We start from the raw sequence: 24,225 nt of genomic DNA on the forward strand, positions 1-24,225 counted from the left end.
TTAAAATGAAAGGATGAAATTAAAATTAATTAAATGAAGGACCAAAATACAATAAATTATAAACTAAAGCTTAAATTAAAATAATTTATAAAATTGAAAGCTAGAATTTAAAGGACTGAAATATAAATGTTGAAATTTAAAGGTTGAAATTAAAATAACAAAAATTTATAGGACAAAATGTAAATAACAGAAAATAAATCAATCGAATAAAATTAGAATTTATGGGTGTTAATTTTTAATTGTTACCCGGACCATAAATAACGTGAATCATACCCTAGGATAGGTCATTGTGAGGTCGTAAATTAGTTCGAATATATTTTATATAAGTTAGAAAACTAGTGGGTTAGTAGTTAAAAATTAGAATTTTACCCGGACCATGAATAACGCTAATCATACCCCAGGGCGGGTTATCGCGAGGTCGTATTAATATTTAATATTCATATTTTAACAAGGAAGACTAAAATGAAATGAAATAAAATGACAACAACCAAATTATAACTAAAGCATTGACTAAAACAAAGATAATAAAAACAGATGCATCTAATTCGAATAATAAAAACAGAACATGGGACTGAAATGAAATAAAATAGAAAACAATGGCTAAATTGAATCAAACAAAATAGCAAAAATGGTGACCAAAATATAATCAACAATAACATGTCAAAAATAAAATAAAACAAAATGTAGATGTGACCAGAATATAAACAAAATGAAATTAATATGCAACAATCAAAATAAAAAATAAAGGAAACCAGTGACCAAACTGTAAAAATGTAGCCTAAATTAAAGGGGGTCTGAGAGGGATTTACCCTTAAATTTGTATAAGACCTCTATTTTATTAATTGAATAAACCTAAACTAAACCTAAAAGAAACTAAAACTAAAACTAAAACTAAACTAAGTATCTCATCCTCTCTATTCCTTATATGCGGCCACCAGCCCCAAACTTTAAGCCCCCATCGCCGGCCAAAACTCAACCACCTCACTCCGATGATAGCTCGCCCCTTCAACCACCGAACCATGACCGAAAAGCCCCAACCAAAGGTAAATGGCCTAACAACCCTTCTCGCTTCTCCTTTCCTTTGCTCGACCGAGAGCCCAACACGAAGCCCTTTTTTATAGTAAATCGACGTTACTACAAACCCCGACCACCACCAACAGTGGTCGGTTGAACCTAGACATAGACCTAAGATAAAAAAAAGGCATCTCATTTCCTGTTTTAAACCCCCTAAACCAAGACCAAAGCCTCTCACCTCCTCTCTGTTAAGAATAGAATGGTGCCAATTAGAGGGGTTGTCAGCTGGAGTTGTTAGTTGTTATCCACGTTTCTGTTAAATGGTAGTTTTTCAGTTAAGCCAGTTTTTCAGTTAAACCAGCTTTCTATTGGGTTGAACTTATAGTGTTAACCCATAAAGAAAATCATTTGGCTATATAAGAAGACCTTCTGGTCAAGGGCTAGATAAATCTAATAACATACATTTTCTTTTCTTTTTACCTCTCTTTCCTTCTGGTTAAGCTGTGTAGTTCACAGTTTCAACATGGCATCGGATGTCTAACGATCCTCTTGCCAGTGGATTTCACTGTGGTTTTCTTCGGTCTTCATTGTTCTTTTCTTTATGCCCGACTTTTTGTTATTGTTGACGTTACATCTGAAGATAGTAATGTCGTTGTGGGTAACAATCGAATGATGTAGACACCATTTATGAACAAATATGTCAATGTTCGACTTGATGACAATAATTTTCTTCTTTGGAAGCAGCAAATGCATCTTATGATTCAAGGACATGAGCTGGAGCATTTGTTGGATGAATCTTTGCCGATTCCGCCTCAAACTATTGTAGATGATTCTGGTGAGTTAATGGTGAATCCGACTTATCATCGTCACAAAAATCAGGGCAGTTCTTTAGCGTTTTGGCTTCTTTTAACAATTAGTTATTCGATTCTACCTCAACTTGTGGGAGCACATACCTCTTCTAGGATCTAGAATACAGTTCTCAGTATGTATTCAAATCTCTCCACTACAAAGATTATGAGCTTGTATGAAAGGCTTAGATCTTTTGAATAAGGAGATTTGTCAGTTCGTGAGTTTTCCACAAATCAAGGAGATTTGTGACTTGCTTGCGACGAGTGAGAGTGTGATTTCAGAGATTGATCAGATTGTTACATTGCTTAATGGGCTTCATGTTGATTTTGAGCCATTTATTGCTGCCATAACTGTAAGTCGTGAGCCATACACATTTTACATTGTCACTTCTATTCTTATTGATGTTGAATCACGTATTGGTGATCTCATGAAGACACCGATTAGTATCAATCTAACCAAGCATGATCGTTATAATGGAGGAAATGCTGGTGGTAATCGTGATAAGTACTATGCTAGCAATAGGTCAAGTGATAAAAAATTAGAACACTAATAAGTATAAGGGCAGACCTCGACATCAGTGTCAATTATGTGGAAAGATTGGTCATCTGGTGGATAGGTGTTGGCATCGTTTTAATGAGAACTACAAAAGAATAACATCTAGACAATCTAGGAATAACAATGAAGTGTAGGCTAATATGTGTAAATATGATTCTAATTCCAATAAGTCTTGCTATAATCCATTTGTGAGTACAACTGCAGGTGGTGAGGTGGTTAATGAAGATGCCACTGCTGATACGGTGCAAATCAATTCGCTCATTGCTAAAGGTGTATTATCTATTGCTGATAGATGATATCCTGACTCAGGAGCTATGCATCATGTGACGTATGAGAAAGCTGGAGCATCCTCGAGTTGGCCATACTCGGGTAAAGGTAATGTTTATCTTGGTGATGGTTATGTGCCCTTGGCTACTAAAATATGTGATTTACAGCTTAAGAATGTCTTGTGTGTTCCATAAATTACTAGGAATTTATTATTTGTGTGTTCCTCTCGGGCTGATAGTTTCTTGTTCATTTATGGTTCAAATTAGGATGTTACGTATGTTTCTATTTATGTTGATGATATTCTTGTGACATGTTATTCTAAAAACATGTTAAAGAAGTTAAACAGCAGTTTCATGACAGGTTCTCGTTAAAAGACCTCGGGCTTGTTCATTATTTTTTAGGCATTGAAGTTGTTCACATTGTAACTGGACTGTTTCTCAGCCAAATGAAGTATGTGGAAGAGTTGTTGCTCAAGTTTAATGTGTATACTGCCAAACCAGTGGATACACCACTACCTGCCACTCCTAAGTTGAGTACAGAGAATGCAGGAGCTCCGGTGAATGCTCAACAATATCGTAGTGCAGTTGGTGCATTATTGTATGTGTGTCATACTAGACCAAATATTGCATTTGCGATTTATGAAGTTGCATAGTACCCCGTGAAGCTCATTGGTTGGGGGGTTAAACACATTCTTCGTTATCTCAAAAGAACGTTGGATTATGGACTTTGGTTGACCATGCACCAAGGAAAACTTCAGGTCAAGGCCTTTACAGATGCAGATTGGGGTAATTACCCCGATGATAGGCTTTCGATTTCTGGATATTGTGTTTACTTAGGTAATCATTTGTTTTCATGAAGTTCTCACAAATAGAGATCAGTGTCTAGATCCACGACTGAGGCAGAATATCGAAGTCTTGCTGATACAAAATCTGAGGTTCTCTAGGTAAAAGTTGTTCTTGATGACATGAATATGGAATTGTCTTAACCTCCGGTTATATGGTGTGATAACACTAGTACTGTTGTTATGGCTGCCAATCATGTTTTACATGCCAAAGTTAAGCATGTGGACTTAGATGTACACTTTGTTCTTGAAAATGTGATGGATGAGCAGTTAACTGTCAACTATATTCCAATACACTATCATATTGCAGATGTGTTGACCAAGCCATTGATTACAACTCAGTTTCAGCAATTTCGATAAAAGCTTAATGTGGTCTCATTGCAAAGGCTTCAGCTGCACAAGGTTTAATTTGTTTTGTTTGGAGAAGTTGGAAAGCGGGGCGAATGTTAAGAATAGAGTGGTGTCAGCTGGAGGGATTGCCAGCTGGAGTTGTTAGTTGCTAACCGTTTTTGTTAAAGGGTAGTTTTTCAGTTAAGCCAGTTTTTCAATTAAGCCACCTTTCTATTGGGTTGAATTTATAGTGTTAACCCGTAAAGAAAAACATTTGGCTATATAAGAAGACCTTCTGGTCAAGGGATAGATCAATCTAATAGCCTACATTTTCTTTTCTTTTTACCTCACTTTCCTTCTGGTTAAGCTGTAACACCCCAAAATACGGGTTAGTGACTAAATTGTAAAACTTCAGAATTTAGTGATTAAAGTAGAATAATTGGATAATTCAATGATTTATCTGGAAGGATTGTTAGTAATTATTAAAAGAATTAAAGGGCAAAATGGTCATTTAACCATTAAATGATTAAATTGTATTATGTTGAGGATATATACGGGGGAAATGGATAAGAAGAATATCTCTTCTTCTCCTCTTTGTTCTTCAATACGAGAGAAAGCCACAACAAATGTGAGTTTTCTATTTTCTTGGTTATTTGTTGTTTTAAAAGTTGGGTTATGATCACTAGATGATAATTAAGCTTAAGGAAATCTTAATTTGTTCTAAAACAAAAAGATGAAGAAGTTATAAGAGATTTAAGAAAACGAGTTTTTATATGAAATCATGGAAAAGAGTTGATAAGTTGAATTTGAAGTTAAATTTGACTTGTCATCATGCTAATTAAGGAATATGAAGTGTTAGAATGGTATTTAGAACATGTTGAAATTTGAGTATGATTCTTGAATTACATATGAAGGATAGGATTTTGAAGTTATAGATGATTTTCATGGATATAAGTTGGTTTAAGTAATGGTAGTTGAGTTTAATGACATGATAGGGGTTTAAAATAGAAGAATTAAGTAAAGAATTGATGATTTTCGGGGTTAAAATACAATTTCTGGGTAGAGGGAACCGATACCCTATGAAGGGAATCGATTCCCCCTCTTGGACGAAAATTCCAGTATGTGCAGGGGGAACAGATTCCCCCTGGGGGGGTATCGATTCCCCCCTAAATAAAAAAATGGAATTTGGTTCATTAAACCGGTTTAAGTTATTAACATCAAGTTTAAAGTTTAGGCTTCTGATAGTTGTTTTGAAATGATATATTTATGTAGATATTGAGCCTAAACAAGTTCCGAAATAATCAAAGGATTATAATCGAATCAAAGCAAAGCTAAGATGAGTGCAATTTTAATTGTACTTATATTATTGAACGAACATTGGCTTGTGATAAGCCAATGATGGAGTTACTATGGTAAGAAGTGACTCCTAAAATGTTATTTGATATGTGATTCTTATATGTACATGAATACATTATGCATAAACATAAGAGCATGAAACATAAGATATATGATATGATATACATGATTATATGCATATGTGATATATGCTATGAGATATGACCAATGTGAAATGAAATAAGCTATGTGAATATATGAAATGACATATGAATATGCAATATGTGATATGATATGAAATATATGGTTACACATACATGTGGTATGTGACAGAAGAGAAAGAACAAGTGATGAGAAATATATTCATAATAAATACCCATAGTATATGATACGAGAGCTATAGGTATAGTTGGCATGCCAAGAGTCGAGGGTATTGTAGTCCTTCGGGACGTAGTGGTCCTACGGGACATATATAGCAGTCATTCGGGACGAATACTGAACAAATGTTCAGTGCCCCATGAGGGAATTTATACGAGCTGTGGTGACATCATTGGTGCACAACCTCAATGTACTCACATACCTCTATTCTCAATAATATACATGTGCAACAACAACAACATCAATTGAAATATAAATTAAAGTGAAAGTGATGCAAAAAGGTAAGTTTCATGTGTGCATGACTTGATTATATATGTCATGGGAAATATATCCATGCATATTGAAATATCATGATCAAATGGTAAGAATGCATTTTCATGAATCTACTGTTACATGTTTATTTATTGCCTCACTAAGTCTATGACTTAGCCTGTAAGTGATTTACACGTAGGTACCAAGAAACGTGAAGAGCAAGAATAGAAGTGGCAAGGACAGTATTATTACTAGAAGATCAGATCAGAAGTAATCGACAAAGTATGTATTTTGTTGTGTATAGAGTGTTGGCATGTAATAAGTCGTTAATTATGAGTACTCTGATCAAGTTTGTATTTTGTGGTCTTTTTTATGTAAATTAAAGTATTTTGATTTTAACAAGTTTTAAATTCCCCGGGGTTTTTCTTTAAGTGTCAAGGTTTGAAAAGTCAATGTGACACCTCAGACTCGTATTCGGGTCGGGTACGGGTTGGGGTGTTACAGTTAATGGCATCATAGCTAAGGTTTAGTCGATTCTCGGCATAAACCAGAATCTTGAGTGTTTTATAAGGTAATCATGCCAACAAAATAGTGAAAACTTCTGATCTGATGGAATAATAAGTATACTGTTGTGCTAATAGAACTATATGATTGTATTTTTATAGATGTCCGGACAAGGTAGTTCTAGAAATGAAGCGGGAGATGATATACCCGCTGAAAGCAGTAATTCACCTGCCCTGGCCAGGTAGAGTGAAGAACAGACACCCTCTGGAGTGCATGTGAATGATCAAGATGTATTCTTTAGAACTTTAGACGCAGTATTGACGCGTTTTCAACCTCTTGTTACTTCAACTCCAAAAATGAATGTTGCGAAAGAGTTGAAGGGATTAGGAGCTCCAGAGTTTAGAGGGGAAGCCGATGAAGGTCCTGTACTGTGGACCTTTGGCTTAATGACGTGAAGTTCATCCTTACGGGACTTCATTGTTCCGATGCTGAGAAGCTAGATGGAGTAATTTCCTTGTTGAGAGGACAAGCAAGGATCTGGTGGACCAATGTTACATTGAGAATGACTAACGCCCAAGTAACTTGGTCATTGTTTTTAGAAGAATTCAAACATAAGTACATCGGAGATCAATTTGTTCGTCAAATGAAGCAAGAGTTCATGAATCTGAAGCAATGGAATCACACTGTATATGAGTACGAGTGTGAATTCAATAAGTTGAGTCGCTTAGCTGCCGAGCTTGTTCCTACTGAGAAGGATGCTTGTGAGTGGTTCGTAGAGGGGTTACGTCCTCGGTTGAAGGAGATGTTGATTGTATCGAATCTATCCTCGTTTCAAGAGGTAGTCAATCGTGCCAAAGCTTTGGAAAGAGCTCAGAATGAGAGATTTGAAAATTCAAGGACTCAAACAGTCAAGAGAACGGGTGTTTCTTCGAGTTCCGCACCGTAAAAAAGAGGCAGAGATGCTGGTTCTTGACCTCAAGCTAGATCGAAGTCAGTGGTATCCTCAGCTAGAGGATCAAATCCGATGAGAGGCAGACAAACTCAATCAACAGGATCTGGAGTTGGGAGATTTAACCAGATTCAAGACAGACAATGCCAACATTGTAGAAAGAATCATTCTGGGATATGTAGAAGGATTTCTGGAGCTTGCTATAGATGTGGGGAGACCGGACATTTTGTTCGGGATTGTCCTAGAGTAGTCGATGAATCTGCACAGCCAGATAGGTCTATTTCTACAGGCCAAAGGGGAAGAGGTAGAGGCAGAGGAAGAAATCAGTCAGAGTCCTCTGCTCAACAAGAGATACGTTCCACTGCTCGAGTGTATAATCTCAGGACCAATGAGGAATGGAATGACCTGGAGATTATAACAAGTACCTTTATGTTGTTTGATAAACGGGTTATGGTAGTGATTGATACGAGTTCTACATATTCATACATTACTAGTAAGTTAGTGAGAGAATTGAACATTCAATTAGAAGCTACTAACAATGAGGTGATAGTGACGAATCCGTTAGGACACATTGCTCGGGTAAATATGGTGAGTCGAGGGTGTCCCATACGAATTCAAGGAATTGAATTCCCTGCTAATTTGATGGAATTACCTTTTGAAGAATTTGAAGTGATACTGGGAATGGATTGGTTATATCGTTATTATGCTAATGTCGACTGTAGACTGAAAAGAGTAACGTTGAGAAGTCCAGAAGAGATAGAAATCGTGGTGTTAAGTGAAAGGTGGAATCCATTGGCAAACGTAATCTCAGTGATGACGGAAAAGAAGTTACTGTTACAAGGATGTCAAGGGTTCATTGCTAGTGTGTTGGATGGAAGAGCCAAAGACAAAGAGATTGAAGAAATTCATATCGTTAGAGAGTTATCTGATATATTTCCTGTAGAATTGCCAGGTTTACCTCCGGACAGAGAGGTAGAATTTCAGATTGAGATAATGTCGGTAACAGCGCCCATTGCAATGACACCATACAGGATGGCTCCAAAAGAGTTGCAAAAATTAAAGATTCAATTACAAGAAATACTGGACAAAGGTTTTATTAGACCAAGTGTATCACCTTGGGGAGCTCCAGTTTTATTTGTTAAGAAGAATGATGGTTCAATGCGTCTCTGCATTGACTACAGACAACTCAATAAAGTGACCATCAAGAACAAGTATCCACTTCCCCGAATTGAAAATTTATTTGATCAATTAAAGGGAGCTTCAGTGTTCTCAAAAATTGATTTACGTTCGGGTTATCATCAATTAAATATTCAAGAGAAAGATGTTCCAAAGACGGCGTTTAGAACAAGATATGGTCACTATGAGTTTATTGTAATGCCGTTTGGAGTTACGAATGCACTAGCTGCTTTCATGGATCTAATGAACAGAATTTTTCAACCCTATTTGGATCAGTTCGTGGTGGTTTTCATTGATGATATTTTAATATATTCAAAGTCAGAGGAAGAGCATAATTCTCATTTGAGGATTATCTTGTAGAATTTACGAGACAATAAGCTTTATGCTAAATTCTCTAAATGTGAATTCTGGTTGAATGAAGTGACATTTCTTGGACATGTAATTTCTGCAAAAGGAGTTCGAGTGGATCCTCAAAAGATTAAAGCTATTCTGGAGTGGGAAGTTCCAAAGAATGTGACAGAAGTTCAAAGTTTTCCGGGGTTAGCTGGTTATTATCGAAGGTTCGTTAAAAACTTTTCGATCATAGCATTACCCTTAACTAAACTGTTGAAAAAGGAAGTAAAATTTGTTTGGACTCAAGAATGTCAAGAGAGTTTTGAAAAGTTAAAGAAGATTTTGACAGAAGCTCCAGTGTTAGTTCAACCTGAGTCTGGCAAGGACTTTGTAGTGTATAGTGATGCGTCTCATAATGGCTTGTGATGTGTATTAATGCATGAAAGCAAGGTGGTGGCCTATTCTTTGAGACAATTAAGACCGCATGAGAAAAATTATCCGACACACGATCTGGAGTTGGCTGCAGTAGTGTTTGCTTTAAAGATCTGGCGTCATTACTTGTATGGTGAAAAATACTACTTGTATACGGATCACAAAAGTTTAAAGTACTTGATGACTTAGAAAGAGTTAAATTTAAGACAGAGAATATGGGTGGAATTTCTCAAGGATTATGATGTTGTGATTGATTTCCATCCCGGAAAGGCAAATGTGGTAGCGGATGCCTTAAGCCGAAAGACGTTTGCAGCCTTACGAGCTATGGATGCTAAACTATCATTAGGTGGAGATGGTGCAATTTGTGCGGAATTGACTATCAAACCATCATGGTTAGATCGAGTTAAAGAATTGCAAGCTAAAGATGAAAAGTGTTCAAAGAAGTTGCAGCAAATAAAGAATGAAGAATGTACAAATTATGAGATGAAAACTAATGGGAACTTATATTATCAAGGGAGGCTAGTGATTCCAGATGTTAATGAATTAAAGAATGATTTATTAATGTAAGCTCACAGTAGTCCATTGACGATGCATCCAGGAGGAAACAAAATGTATATGGACCTCAAGAGTCGATATTGGTGGCTGGGAATGAAGAAAGACATTACGGAATTTGTATCAAAATGTTTGATTTGTCAGCAAGTTAAGGCTGAGCATCAGGTTCTGTCGGGACTGTTACAATCAATTTTAATTCGGAGTTAAAGGCAACCCCGTCACAAAAGAGATTCAATATGGGTGATTGTAGACAGGTTGACTAAGTCAGCTCATTTTATTCCGGTACGAACTGATTTCTCTATGGATAAATATGTTGAGTTGTATATCAAAGAGATTATACGGTTATATGGTGTACCTGTTTCCATAGTTTCTGATCAGGATCCTAGATTCACGTCACGATTTTGGAAGTCTTTACATGGATCATTGGGCACAAGACTGAATTTTAGCACAGCGTTTCATCCTCAGACAGATGGTCAGTCTGAAAGAACTATCCAAATTTTGGAGGATATGTTAAGAGCTTGTGTTATCGAATTTAAAGGATCGTGGGAAAAATATTTGCCACTTGCTGAATTTACGTATAACAATAGTTATCAGTCAAGCATCAAAATGGCTCCATATGAAGCTTTATATGGAAGAAGATGTTGTACCCTTGAATTGGTATGAACTTAAAGATCGAGAAGTTATTGGTCCTGAGTTGATTCAGGAAATGGAAGAGAAAGTCCAAGTCATTCAGAATAATCTGAAAGCTGCAGCTGATAGACAGAAATCATATGCTGATTTAAAAAGGAAAGAAATTGAGTTTCAAATCGAAGATAAAGTGTTCTTGAAAGTGTCTCCGTGGAAAAAAAGTATTGAGATTTGGATGTAAAGGAAAATTGAGTCCTCGGTTTATTGGACCATATGAAATCGTTAAGAGAGTAGGACCAGTGGCATATCAATTGGCTTTGCCACCTGAAATGGAGAAAATCCACAACGTCTTTCATGTCTCCATGCTTAGGAAATATCGATCCGATCCATCTCATATTGTGACTACCGAAGATATTGAAGTTCAATCAGATTTGACTTATGAAGAAGAACATGTTCAAATATTGGCTCACGAAGTCAAGCAATTAAGGAACAAGACTATTCCATTAGTCAAAGTGTTGTGGAGAAATCACAAGGTGGAAGAAGCGACGTGGGAACGTGAAGAGGACATGAAGATTCAATATCCCCATCTCTTTGTACAATAAAAATTCGAGCACGAATTTTCTTAAGGGGGAGAGATTTGTAACACCCCAAAATATGGGTTAGTGACTAAATTGTAAAACTTCATAATTTGGTGATTAAAGTAGAATAATTGGATAATTCAATGATTTATCTGGAAGGATTGTTAGTAATTATTAAAAGAATTAAAGGGAAAATGGTCATTTAACCATTAAATGATTAAATTGTATTATGTTGAGGATATATACGGGGGAAAGGGATAAGAAGAATATCTCTTCTCCTCCTCTTTGTTCTTCCATACGAGAGAAAACCACAACAAAGGTGAGTTTTCTATTTTCTTGGTTATTTGTTGTTTTAAAAGTTGGGTTATGATCACTAGATGATAATTAAGCTTAAGGAAAGCTTAATTTGTTCTAAAACAAAAAGATGAAGAAGTTATAAGAGATTTAAGAAAATGAGTTTTTATATGAAATCATGGAAAATAGTTGATAAGTTGAATTTGAAGTTAAATTTGACTTTTCATCATGCTAATTAAGGAATATGAAGTGTTAGAATGATATTTAGAACATATTGAAATTTGAGTATGATTCTTGAATTACATATGAAGGATAAGATTTTGAAGTTATAGATGATTTTCATGTATATAAGTTGGTTTAAGTAATGGTAGTTGAGTTTAAGAGAAAATAACCTCAGTGACCAAAAATCCCATATAATATACGATTTTAACCAACTTTTTCCGGATTTGCCAAAATGACCAACAAAATCGCAATGCGATCGCTAATTCGCAACGCGATCTCCATTATCGCAAATTCGCGTTGCATTTTCGCAATGCGATAGTTGAAAATCGCGTTGCGATGGTCTACAGCATCGTTGCGATTTTCCCAATTCGCAATGCGAATAAGTAAATCGCAACGCGAATTGGGAAAATCGCAATGCGAATAAGTAGATCGCAACGTGAATTGGGAAAATCGCAATGCGATACTTACTATCGCAATGCGATAATAAAAAATCGCAACGAGATACTTACTTTCGCAACGCGATACTGACTTTCGCAACGCGATTTACATAGCGCCATTCGTATTAACGCGTATTTTTTTTTCAAATTCCAAACACGAATTTTTTCTTAATAAATCGGAAAATGAACCATCCACAGTAATCGCAACTCATAACCTCAAACCCAAAAACACAACACTCAGTCCCATCTCCATCTCTCACTCTCTACGGCGAAATCCGTCCCCATCTCCGAAGATTTCCGTCCCCATCGCCGGCGAAATCCCTCACAACCATTCACAGTCAAAAATCCCTCACAATCATTCAGAAATGGAAAATCAACCTCCGAGGGTTAGTTTTTTATTTTATTTTTATTTTGAAATTTTTGCATTATTTTAGGTTTTTCATATTGAGATTGATGATAAGTTTACTGGTAATTTCAATAATAGATTAACCATTTCACTTAGATTTCTTATTAAATTGATTCGATTGCTGCCAATACTGCTAAACTGTTTAGCCTGTGAAGTTAGTATTTGTCTTTGCTTTGTCTTTTGGTTGAAGTAATGCAGAAGAAGAATAGTTTCGAGAATGAAAATCGCAACGCGGAAATAACTATCGCAACGCGAAAGTAAAAATCGCAACGCGAAACCAAAATCGCATTGCGATTTTCATTTCGCGTTGCGATTTTTATTTCGCGGTTGCAATTTTCATTTTGCGTTGCGATTGTCTGGTCGCGATAGTCATTTCGCGTTGCGATTCTCTCGTTGCGATAGTCATTTCCGCGTTGCGATTCTCATTATCTCGTTGCGATTTTCATTTCAACCAAAAGATAAAAACAGTGTTGCAAATTTTAGTTTCAAGAATAAACTACTATTTATGTTTATTGTTTTGTTTTTGGTATATCTTGACAGTGTAATTTTTGGTATATCTAACTTGGTATGTTTATTGTTTTTTTGTAGAATTTTTTTTCGGCTTCATTGACATTAAGGAATAAAGTTAGCCTAGCCACTACAATTGCTTCGAAGCTTTCACCTGCACAAAGAAAATTGTTTGAAGAAACCTACTTCGGGCCATGGCTGAGAGTACAGCATCCGAGTGGAGATGCTAGTTTGACCCATTTGTGGCTTCAGACCATGACTAGCGATCTACCCGACAGTATACAACATGGTGAGGAAGAGATATGGTTTCATTTTCCACCGGCGTATACTTGTTTTGGGCGGAAGGAGTTCTGCTTAATCACTGGTCTACGATTCGGACATGATGATGTAGGCCGGTACACTCGTCATATCACCCGCCCATCATGGTTATCCAGGGTTTTTCCTGATGAGTCAATAGAGAAGCCGAACTTACACGTCGATGACATGAAGAAATTGTTTAATAAGAAAGATGGTTTTACTCGGATGAATGACGTCGATGTTGTCCGAGTATGCCTTCTACTACTTTTGTATGCCGGCTTTTTAGGCAGAGAGGCCAGACAACCTATTCATCAGGAGCTAATATTATTGGTAGAGGACCTAAATGCATGGAATCTGTTTCCGTGGGGTTCGTATATATGGAAAGCTACCTGGACTAAGTTGTCGTCTGCCTTTGATGACCGCAAAAGTTTGCGGGGCGATGGGTCGAAATAAACTTTGTCAGGCTTTGTTTGGGCCTTTAAGGTAAGAATTTCTATATAATGTTTTCAAAATTATAATTAATTATTTAACAATTTCTAATGTTTGTTATTATATTGTTTGTAGATTTGGATATTCGAGGCTTTCCCCAGCATGCAGACATATGCATTAAAATCCTCAGATGATATTCCTAGGGCTATTTCCTGGAAGAGGAAACGTATGTTGGATTGGGAAGACTTAATACCATATGCGACAATAAATAATGTAAGTTAACACAAATACTATCATATATAAACAAGTTATTAATAGTAGACGTTTAACTTTGTTTTAGTTTTTTTATATTTTTAGGAGGCCAACACTCCATTAATGAGACTGACACCCACGGAGTCTGAGCTTGCCACTGATTGGTGGCAAGCTAGTCAGCATTTTTTTGATGGCACGAATGATGAGCAGCCTCCACTTCCTCCACTTCGAGAGCCATCACCTCACCCAGAGCCATCACCTGATCGACCCGACTATACACCTCTACAACGAGAGCCATCACCTATCCCGTCACATCATCGAGTCTCTTCTCCACCATCACCTCATGATAGGCGACCGACAAAGATTCCACGACTTCTATCTCCCTGTCTCCACCTCCACGGGATGAGTCAAGGGAGTTACGTGATGAGGTCAATGCCTTGCGTGAGGAGATCGGTACTCTACGCGATAACGATGGTGCATGGCGTGTGGAGGTGTCTACTTTACGTGGTGAGGTTGCCGCTCTACGTGAGATGGTAGTATCGTTGCAGAATGAGGTTCATACTCTACGCAACGAGGTAAGTTTAAGATTTTCCATATTTAACTTGATGATAAATTTACTCGTAATTTCACTTAAATTAACCATTTTACTTAGATTGCTTAGTAAATTTATTCGGTTACTGCCAAAACTGCTAAACTTTTTACTTTAACACTGTGAAGTTAGTATTTGTCTTTGTTTTGTCTTTTGGTTGAAAGTTTGAAATATATTTATCTTTGTTTTCACTGTTTAAATATCATGTCTGTTTATTTACTGATATTTGTATTTTTATTTAGCGGACCGATAAGGTGGATGCTTTACGTCGGGTTTTTCTTGCACGACAGAGTTCACGCATCAGACGGCGTGCACGTGCTATTAAGTCTCCGTATACCCCAATAGTGCGAAGACACCGCAAGAAGAAGCCCGACTCGCCTATCATCCCTCAAGAGTCCACTCCTATCGTTGAAGAGGCCCCTATCATTCCTCGAGAGTCCCCTCCCACCGTTCAAGAGGCCACAGTCATCGTTGAAGAGGTCCCTCCCACCATTCAAGAGCCCGATTCACATGGCGTCATATGTAGGATTCTTGAGAAACCCTCTGACGTGTCAGACATGATGGATTCAAGTTGGCTCTCGTATGAGTTACCGGCCAGTACCATACCGGTATCTGAAGAGGAGAGGAAACAACTACCGGACACAATTCTGGATAACACCCTTTGGGCTAAGACCGCAGTTGATTTTTATCTACATGAGCGAAGCCAGGGGTGTTTCACTGACATATGCAAGCTCAATGATGATATCTATTTGTTGCTTGATCGGTCTTGGTGGGGCGTATTATTAGGGGTCGAAGACAATGGCTATTTCGATGGAGGGGTAAGTCTTATATTTTTCTTATATTTTCATTTGATTATTTTTTTGTAAATTTATGTAAGTTACTAATATATGTCTTTTTTTGTAAAACAGCATATCGATGCGTGGGTGTCACGTCTTCTAATAATTAGGAAACTTAAGGAAAATAAAAGAAATACACGGTATACAATTATGCCGACGTCTTTTAACGCCGTTCACTTGAAGAATCAATGAGATGAATCATTTACGTTGAGCAATGGACAAGCTAAACTTTATCCTGCATGGTGGGAGGTCGATAAGGTTAGTGTTTATTTTAGATTGAGTTTAAAGGTATTCATAAATAAGTGCGCAAATGAATGAATTATTACTTATGATTGCAGGTGTTTATCCCTGTTTTGGAACGTAACCATTGGCTTCTCGTCGAGCTTCAGATCCCATCCCTTAAGGCAATAGTATATGACAGCATGATAAATTACATATCATTGGCTGATTTAAGAGATATTATTAAGGGATGGAGCTCTTATTTGGCTAAATACTTGGATGCGATAAATTATTGGACTCGTTCTGGAAACAAGAAGCCAAAGAAGCTCAATATTACAGTTAGCAGAGACGAGACCGCACCACAACAAACGAAAGGACCCAGAGGGGATTGTGGTCCTCTCGTATGCTTGGCGTTGGACCGTTTGATCATAGGAAGTATAAAGTATCTACATCCCACCGATATAGATAGAGCTGCAGTAGGCTTGTGGTTTCGACATTATATGGCTAGATCGATATATACGAGACGCTGCCTACCTGCATCCGCGTTATAAAAATGTCCATAAACAACTGGTATGTTTATAGGCTTGTTGTTTAAAAATGTTTGGTTAAGTACCTAGAATTCAATAATTTGCTGTTTGTAGGTTTTAGATGTGTAGAAAGTGTTGTTTGAGCAAATGTTTGGTTTATGCAGGTTAATCTCAGAAGTGAGCTGCGTGAAAATGATGTATGGCTGCAAAAGTTGATTCAATAGTAGAATTGTTATTTTCTCTAATAATTATTGCTTATTTTTTGATTGTTTAATTGATTTGTAAAAGGTGATTTGTAAAAGTTGATTTGTTTAATTGATGTTAACATAATTCTTATTTGTGCTTGTTTAATTGATTGAAATGTAATGGTTGATTTTGTTGATTTCAATCTGCATTATGTTGAAGGCAAAAAGTACTATCGCAATGCGAAATGAAAATCGCAACGAGAGAATCGCAACGCGAAAATGAAAATCGCAACGCGAAATTAAATTCGCGTTGCGATTTTCATTTCGCATTGCGATTCCCTCGTTGCGATTTTCATTTCGCATTGTGAAATTAGCGTTGCGATTTTCATTTCGCATTGCGATTCTTTCGTTGCGATTTTCATTTCGCATTGCGATAGTAATTTCCGCGTTGCGATGGACATTAAGATGATTGCCTATTAAGTGATAACAACTGGAACAGATCATAGCAATTTTCAAACTCAAGTTACTAATACATGCCTAAGTGAAAATGTTAAAAGTTCACACATAAAATCTACATAATACAACGTTTGCATTTAAAAATCACCTAAGTTAACAGTCCCAAAAGGTGAAGCCAGTTGTGATTGGGATTTTAAAGATGATTGCGATTTTGATTGCCTTTTTCTTGACACCATATGAGCTTTGGATTTTGATGATGGTCCATATTTTGGTAGAGGAAAAGATGATTGTGATGGCACTGGTGATCCACATGTCAACCTTGTATGACCACTTTCCTTGCACCGACTACATGTCGATCTCTTCTTCTCTTCACGCTTAGACGGTATACGATCGTGACTTTTTGGTCGGCCAGGTAGCCTTCTGTCCATGGCTGGTGGCAAAACTGTTTGTAAGTCATCTGGTATGTCCCACTCAGAAGGATGTGAAATAGGGTAGACAATCTCGGCATAAGTCTGTCGATATACTTCTGTAGTGTAGCAATCCATAGAGTATGTGCTTGAATCATCTTGGTTTAGATGAAGAGCAACTTTTATAACATGGCCACATGGATAACCAGATGTTTGCCATTTCATACAACTACACGTCCTAGCATTTAGATCGACAAGCCCATTTAAGTTATTATCCAGTACTTCAAACAAAGTGTTTGAACATGGTTCAACTCTCCATGCGTTGACTTCACAACACGTTTCGTTATCTTTTTTTTAGTCCATGGTGTAACACGATGTTCCAATGTTCCTGTAAATTTAAATAAATAATACTTAGTAAAATATATGATAAGTTACGAATTCAAAGAAATAATACCTGCATGGTTTCTTTTCTTGTAGTACCACTGTTGAATAGAGGCTCGAAAAAACTCCATTAACATAGTAATGGGTAATTTCCGGGAATGACGACTTAGAGCGTTAATTGATTCTGCACTATTAGACGTCATGAAACCATATCTTGCTCCAAGTTGATGTACTCTTGACCATCTTTCAAACCCGACATCTTCTAGTGTTTGAGCACACTGAGGCAAAACACGTCTTAAACAGTTTATATGCTTATTGAAATCCACTTCCCGATAAGCCTTTACAGCCTTCCAGTATGTCCATTTGTGCTTTTTTATACCAGCAGACCTTGATTTTAGATTTCTATACAAATGAACACCACAAAGTCCATGAAAAGCATCTGGGAAACACCTTCTAACAGCGTTGTCAATTGAGTTTGCCCTATCGGATATGATTGTCAGATTGCTAATAGGACCTATGCAATCCCTAAGATGCCCCATAAACCATGTCCATGAATCAGAGGTTTCAGATTTGCCAACCCCGTAAGCTATTGGCAATATCCCATTGTTAGCATCCATGTCTACTGCTAATAAGTTTACTCCAAGGTATCGACCTTTCAAATGTGCTCCGTCAACTATAATAACTGGGCGCATGCAAGTAATAAACGAACAAATCTACAAAATAATATACACAAGAAATATAATCATTTAAATGTTAAATGCATGTAACTAACAGAAATGAGTCAACAGAATTATATTGATTTACTAACCGCAACACCAATGGCGATAAACAGCAACTCAAAGCGTCCATCTCTATCTGTTTTGATATGAGTTACCGACCCAGGATTTTTCAGCTTTAAATTGTGACAATAAGCCGGCAGTTGGGCAAACGATGCTTCTGGCGACCCCCTCAACAATTCCAAGGCATAACATTTGGCTCTCCAAGCTTGAGAATATGATATACTAATCTTGAACCGAGCATTCATGTCAGTCATAATTTCATGTCCCCGATATACCCTGCCATTCAAAAACATTAACTCAGCCAGAAAACCACCCAACACCTTTTTGTTTGCCTGTCTATGGTGAGGAAAAACTTGGGTTCTTGAACATGTATGTTTATCAATAAAAGTCCTAACTTGAAACATTGCGCAATCTTTTATCCTCTTTGCAATCATACGCCACGTACAGTTTTTGTCAATCGTACACCTTGTTTCGAAACGATCTTTGCTTGATTTGTTAACTTTTAGTTGATAGCCATCTTCCACACATTTCGTATACAAAGCTATCTTTAAGTCTTCCTTTGTATCAAAACAATCATCTTTCTTGATACGAATAACTTTTGTGTAACAATCAACTGCTTTCTTTGCCAACTCTTCTTCCGGTAACTGAAGTAATTCTGGCATATTCCAGTTATACTCCCGTGGCATTTTCTTTTCTTCGGGGACTTTTTCTTCTTCTTTTTCTTCTTCAGGATTATATGAATTACAGAATGGATGTTCAACATGTTCATTCACAGTCGTAACTTCCTCCTCATTATCATCAACAACATCTTCCTCGGCAACGGGTGTTTCATCATCAAAATTCGGGTATTGACCAATATCAAAATCATTACACGCAGGGTATGTTTCTTCTTCTGAAACATCATCAAAATCCGTGTATTGACCAATATCAAAGTCCGGGTATTGACCAAGATCAAATTTCGAATACTGACTAGTACTCACAATTTTTTCTCTTGGCTCATCATCGTCTAATTGGTCAATACGAAAACCGGAATTTGGTGCTGAAAGTTGATTTGGATTTGGATTAGAGAAAGGCTGTGGGTTTTTTGACCCACTTAGTTGATTACTACCTGCTACTGACCCAACAATACTACTTCTAGGTTCAACAACATACAATGTAACATCATCACTTGAAACATTAATGTAAGCAATGAATCGTTCAACATCTTCATTGTCGGTTAACAAATAAACTTTACCATTTCTCTGATAAGATAGCCTAAATCCACTTAGGGGCTCTAAATTCAATTTCTTTGAAACACGTAACATTAGGGTTTCATAAGTTAACTTCTTTAATGACAGTTTTAGTTGAAGATTCATGGGTAAAGGCATATATTGTAAAACACCATGAACATTCTCCCATGACCCTCCAAAACACAAATCTATCCAAACATGATCAACATTAGATGATTTCATGGTTGTAACTAAACAAACGAGATGCGAAACTAAGACCTGTTGCCGGATGGGGAAGGATGTCGTTGGATATTGGAACGAATGTCGCCGGAGAGAGTGATAGATGGAGATGGAATGAGTTGCAATTTAGGGATTTAGGTTATGAGTTGTTGCTGCTGCGTATATATATACACTAAAAATTTGGCTTGCGAAACTAAAACCTGTTACGAACTTTGAAACTCGCATTGCGATTCTGTATTATCTCGTTGCGAAAGTCAGAATCGCGTTGCGAAAGGCAATCATTTGACCATCGCAATGCGAAATGCAAATCGCAACGATAGAATCGCAATGCGAAATGAAAAAGGCAACGAGGATTAACATGCATAAACTTTTAACAATTATTATTGAATTCTAGGTACTTAACCAAACATTTTCAAACCAAAAGGAGTATATATGTTAACAAAACTTGCAAAACAGACTATCGCAACGCGAAATGGCTATCGCAACGAGAAAATCGCAATGCGAAATGAAAATCGCAATGCGAAATGCAAATCGCATTGCGATTTTCTCGTTGCGATTTTCATTTCGCATTGCGATTTTCATTTCGCATTGTGATTTTCTCGTTGCGATAGCCATTTCGCGTTGCGATAGTCTGTTTTTCCTTCAACATAAAGCAGATTGAAAATCAACAAATCAACTATTACATTTCAACACAAATTATGTACACATCAATTAAACAAAACAAGATTTACAAATCATCTTTTACAAATTAATTAAACAATCAAAAAATAATAATAATTCTTATTTCTTCATCAATTATTGAATCAATGAATCAACAACTTTGTGACCCCGTACATCCATTTCACGCAGCTCACTTAAGGATTAACCTGCAGAAACCAAACATTTGCTCAAACAAGACTTCCTACACATCTAAAACCTACAAACAGCAAATTATTGAATTCTAGGTACTTAACCAAACATTTTCAAACCAAAAGGAGTATATATGTTAACAAAACTTGCATTTGACTTACCAATTAACAATGGACACTTTCATAACGCGGATGCAGGTAGGCAGCGTCTCGAATATATTGCTCTAGCCATATAATGCCGAAACCACAAGCCTACTGCAGCTCTATCTCTATCGGTGGGAGGTAAAAACTCTGTGCTTCCCGTCGTCAAACGCGCCAAGCAAAGGCATACGAGAGGACCACAATCCTCTCTGGCTCCCGGCGATTGCTGTGGCGCGGTCTCGTCTCTGACAACTGTGACATTGAACTTCTTTGGCTTCTTGTGTCCAGAATGACTCCAATACTTAATCCCATCCAAGAATTTAGCCAAATGAGAGCTCCATCCCTTGAAAATATCTCTCAAATCAGACAGTGATATGTAATTGATCATGCTGTCATACACTATTATCTTCAGGGATGGGAGCTGAAGTTGGACGAGAAGCCAGTGACGACGTTCCAAAACAGGGATAAACACCTGCGATCATAAGTAATAATTCATTTATTTGCGCACTTATTTATGAACACCTTTAAAAAATTTAAAAAATAAACACTAACCTTATCGACCTCCCACCATGCAGGATAAAGTTTAGCTTGTCCATTGCCCAACAAAAATGATTCATCTCGTTGATTCTTCAAGTGAACTGCGTGAAAAGACGTCGGCATTATTGTATATAGCGAATTTTTTTTATTTTTCCTAAGCTTCCTTATTATTAGTAGACGTGACACCCACGCATCGATATGCTGTTTTACAAAAAAATACATATATTAGTGAATTACATTAATTTTTAAACAAATTAATCAAAATCATATATAAGACAAATATAGTCTTACCTCCCCATCCAAATAGCCACTGTCTTCAACCCCTAATAGCACACCCCACCAAGACCGATCAAGCAACAAAAACATTTCATCGTTGAGTTTGCTGATGTCAGTGTAACACCCTTGGCTCCGCTCATGTAGATAAAAATCAACTGCGGTCTTAGCCCAAAGGGTATTATCCACAATTGTTTCCGGTAGTTGTCTCCTCTCCACTTCAGATACCGGAAGGGTACTAGCCGGTAACTCATACGAGAGCCAACTCTCATCCATCATGTCCGGAACCGGTGGGGGTTTCTCAATACTTCGATATATTACCCCATGTGAATCGGGCTCTGGAATAGTGGGAGGGACCTCTTCAACGATGACAGTGGCTTCTTGAACGGTGGGGGGGGGGAATCTTGAGGGAGAATAGGGGCCTCTTGAACGATTGGAGGAGACTCTTGAGGGATGACCGGTGAGTCGGGCTTCTTCTTGCGGAGTCTTCGCACCATTGGGGTGAACAGAGACGTAATAGCACGTCCACGCCGTCTGATGCGTGAACTCCGTCGTGCAAGGAAAACCCGACGTAAAGCATCCACCTTATCGGGCCGCTAAAAAAAATTAATACATAAATCAGTAAATAAACAGACATGATATTAAACAAAGACAAATATGTTTCAAACTAGCATTGTATTCACCCAAATCATTATTCTATCATAGTTCACAAAATGCTCAGATAACATTCCAGAAGTAAGCACTTATATAAACATTTAAAAGGACAACATATATAAACATTCCAGAAGAGGAATAGTTTACTTTCGCAACACGAAACTTAAAATCGCAACGCGAAATGACTATCGCAACGCGGAAATGGCTATCGCAATGCGAAATGAAAATCGCAACGACAAAATCGCAACGCGAAATGAAATCGCAACGACAAAATCGCAACGCGAAACACAAATCGCATTGCGATTTTCATTTCGCGTTGCGATTTCATTTCGCATTGCGATTTTGTCGTTGCGATTTTCATATCGCATTGCGATAGCCATTTCCGCGTTGCGATAGTCATTTTCGTGTTGCGAAAGTAAACTATTCTTCTTCTGTAAATTGAAACTTGAATGGATTGCATTACTTCAACCAAAAGAAAAAACAAAACCAAAAACAAATACTAACAAAAACAGTTTAGCAGTATTGGCAGCAACCGAATGAATTACGAGTATGAAAAATCTTAAACTTACCTCGTTGCGTAGAGTATGAACCTCATTCTGCAACGATGTTACCATCTCACGTAGAGCGGCTACCTCACCGCGTAATGTAGACACCTCAACACGCCATGCACCATCGTCTTTGCGTAAAGTACCGACCTCCTCACGCAAGACATTGACCTCATCACGTAACTCCCCTAACTCATCCCGTTGAGGTGGAGGTGGAGAACAGGGAGATAAACGTCGTGGCATCTTTGCCGGTCGCCTATCTTACGGTGATGGTGGAGAAGAGGCTCGATGATGTGACAGAATAGGTGATGGCTGTCGTTGTGGAGGTGTATAGCCGGGTCGATCAGATGATGGGTCTGGGTGAGGTGATAGCTCTGGGCGAGGTGATGGCTCCCGAAGTGGAGGCTGCTCATCAATCATTCCATCAAAAAAACGCTTACTAGCTTGCCACCAATCAGTGGCAAGCTCAGCTTCCGTGGGTGTCAGCCTCTGTAGAGGAGTGTTGGCCTCCTAACAATATAAAAGCTCAAACAAAGTTAAACGTGTACTAGTAATAACTTGTTTATAAACATATGGTAGTATTTATGTTAACTTACATTATTTATTGTCGTATACCGTAGTAAATCTTCCCATTGCAAGGTCCGTTTCCTCTTCCAGGAAATAGCCCTGGGAATATCATTTGAAGTTTTTATTGCATATGTCTTCATGGCGGGAAAGGCCTCAAATATCCAAATCTACAAACAATATAATAACAAACATTAGTAATTGTTAAATAATTACTTATAATTTTGGAAACATCATATCAAAATTCTTACCTTAAAGGCCCAAATAAAGCCTGTCAAAGTGTATTTGGAACCATCGCCATGCAAACTTTTTCGATCATCCAAGGCAGACGATAACTTATTCCATGTAGCTTTCCATAAATACGAGCCCCACGGAAACAGGTTCCACGCATTTAGGTCTTCTACCAATTTGATTAGATCATTTGGAATAGGTTGTCTGACCTCTCTGCCTAAAAAGCCAGCATGCAAAAGAATTAGAAGGCATACTCGGACAACGTCGACGTCATCCATCCGAGTAAAACCATCTTTATTATTCAAAAATATTGTCAGGTCTTCTACGTGTAGACTCAGCCTCTCCAGCTCAGGAAAAACCCGAGATAGCCATGATGGGCGGGTAATGTGTCTAGTGTACTGACCTACATCATCGTGTCCGAAGCGTAGACCGGTGATTAAGCAAAACTCCTCCCGCCCAAAACACGTATACGCCGGTGGAAAATCAAACCATATCTCTTCATCACGACGTTGTATAGTCTCTGGTAGATCGCTAGTCATGGTTTGAAGAAACAGGTGTGTCAACATCGCATCTCCACTGGGATGTTGTACTTTCAGCCATGGCCCGAAGCATGTATCCTCAAACATTTTTCTTTGTGTAGGTGAAAGCTTCGACGCAATTGTTTTGGCCAGGCTGACTTTATTTCTCAAGGTCAATTGAGCCCAATAAAAGTTTTACAAAAACAATAAACATACTAAATTAGATATACCAAAAACTACACTGTGAAGATATACCAAAAATAATAATAAA

The 24,225-nt window shown here is 37.5% G+C and overlaps 1 long non-coding RNA gene across 2 annotated transcripts in view; it reads left to right on the plus strand.

Annotated features, from left to right (window-relative positions):
- The window catches only part of LOC120155325, a 37,433-nt gene that overhangs the window by 1,153 nt on the left and 12,055 nt on the right, over positions 1-24,225 (plus strand). The window contains exons 1-2 of one of the 2 annotated variants that reach the window (XR_005518958.1): positions 13,497-13,506; positions 15,932-15,936. The exons of the other annotated variant lie outside the window; for it this stretch is intronic. This is a non-coding gene — a long non-coding RNA (uncharacterized LOC120155325). Of the gene's footprint in view, positions 1-13,496; positions 13,507-15,931; positions 15,937-24,225 lie in introns of those variants that run through there. 2 annotated transcript variants of the gene reach the window in all.

This window comes from Hibiscus syriacus, unplaced genomic scaffold, assembly GCF_006381635.1.
Source record: "Hibiscus syriacus cultivar Baekdansim isolate YM2019G1 unplaced genomic scaffold, ASM638163v2 tig00111166_pilon, whole genome shotgun sequence".
Taxonomy (NCBI): Eukaryota; Viridiplantae; Streptophyta; class Magnoliopsida; order Malvales; family Malvaceae; genus Hibiscus; species Hibiscus syriacus.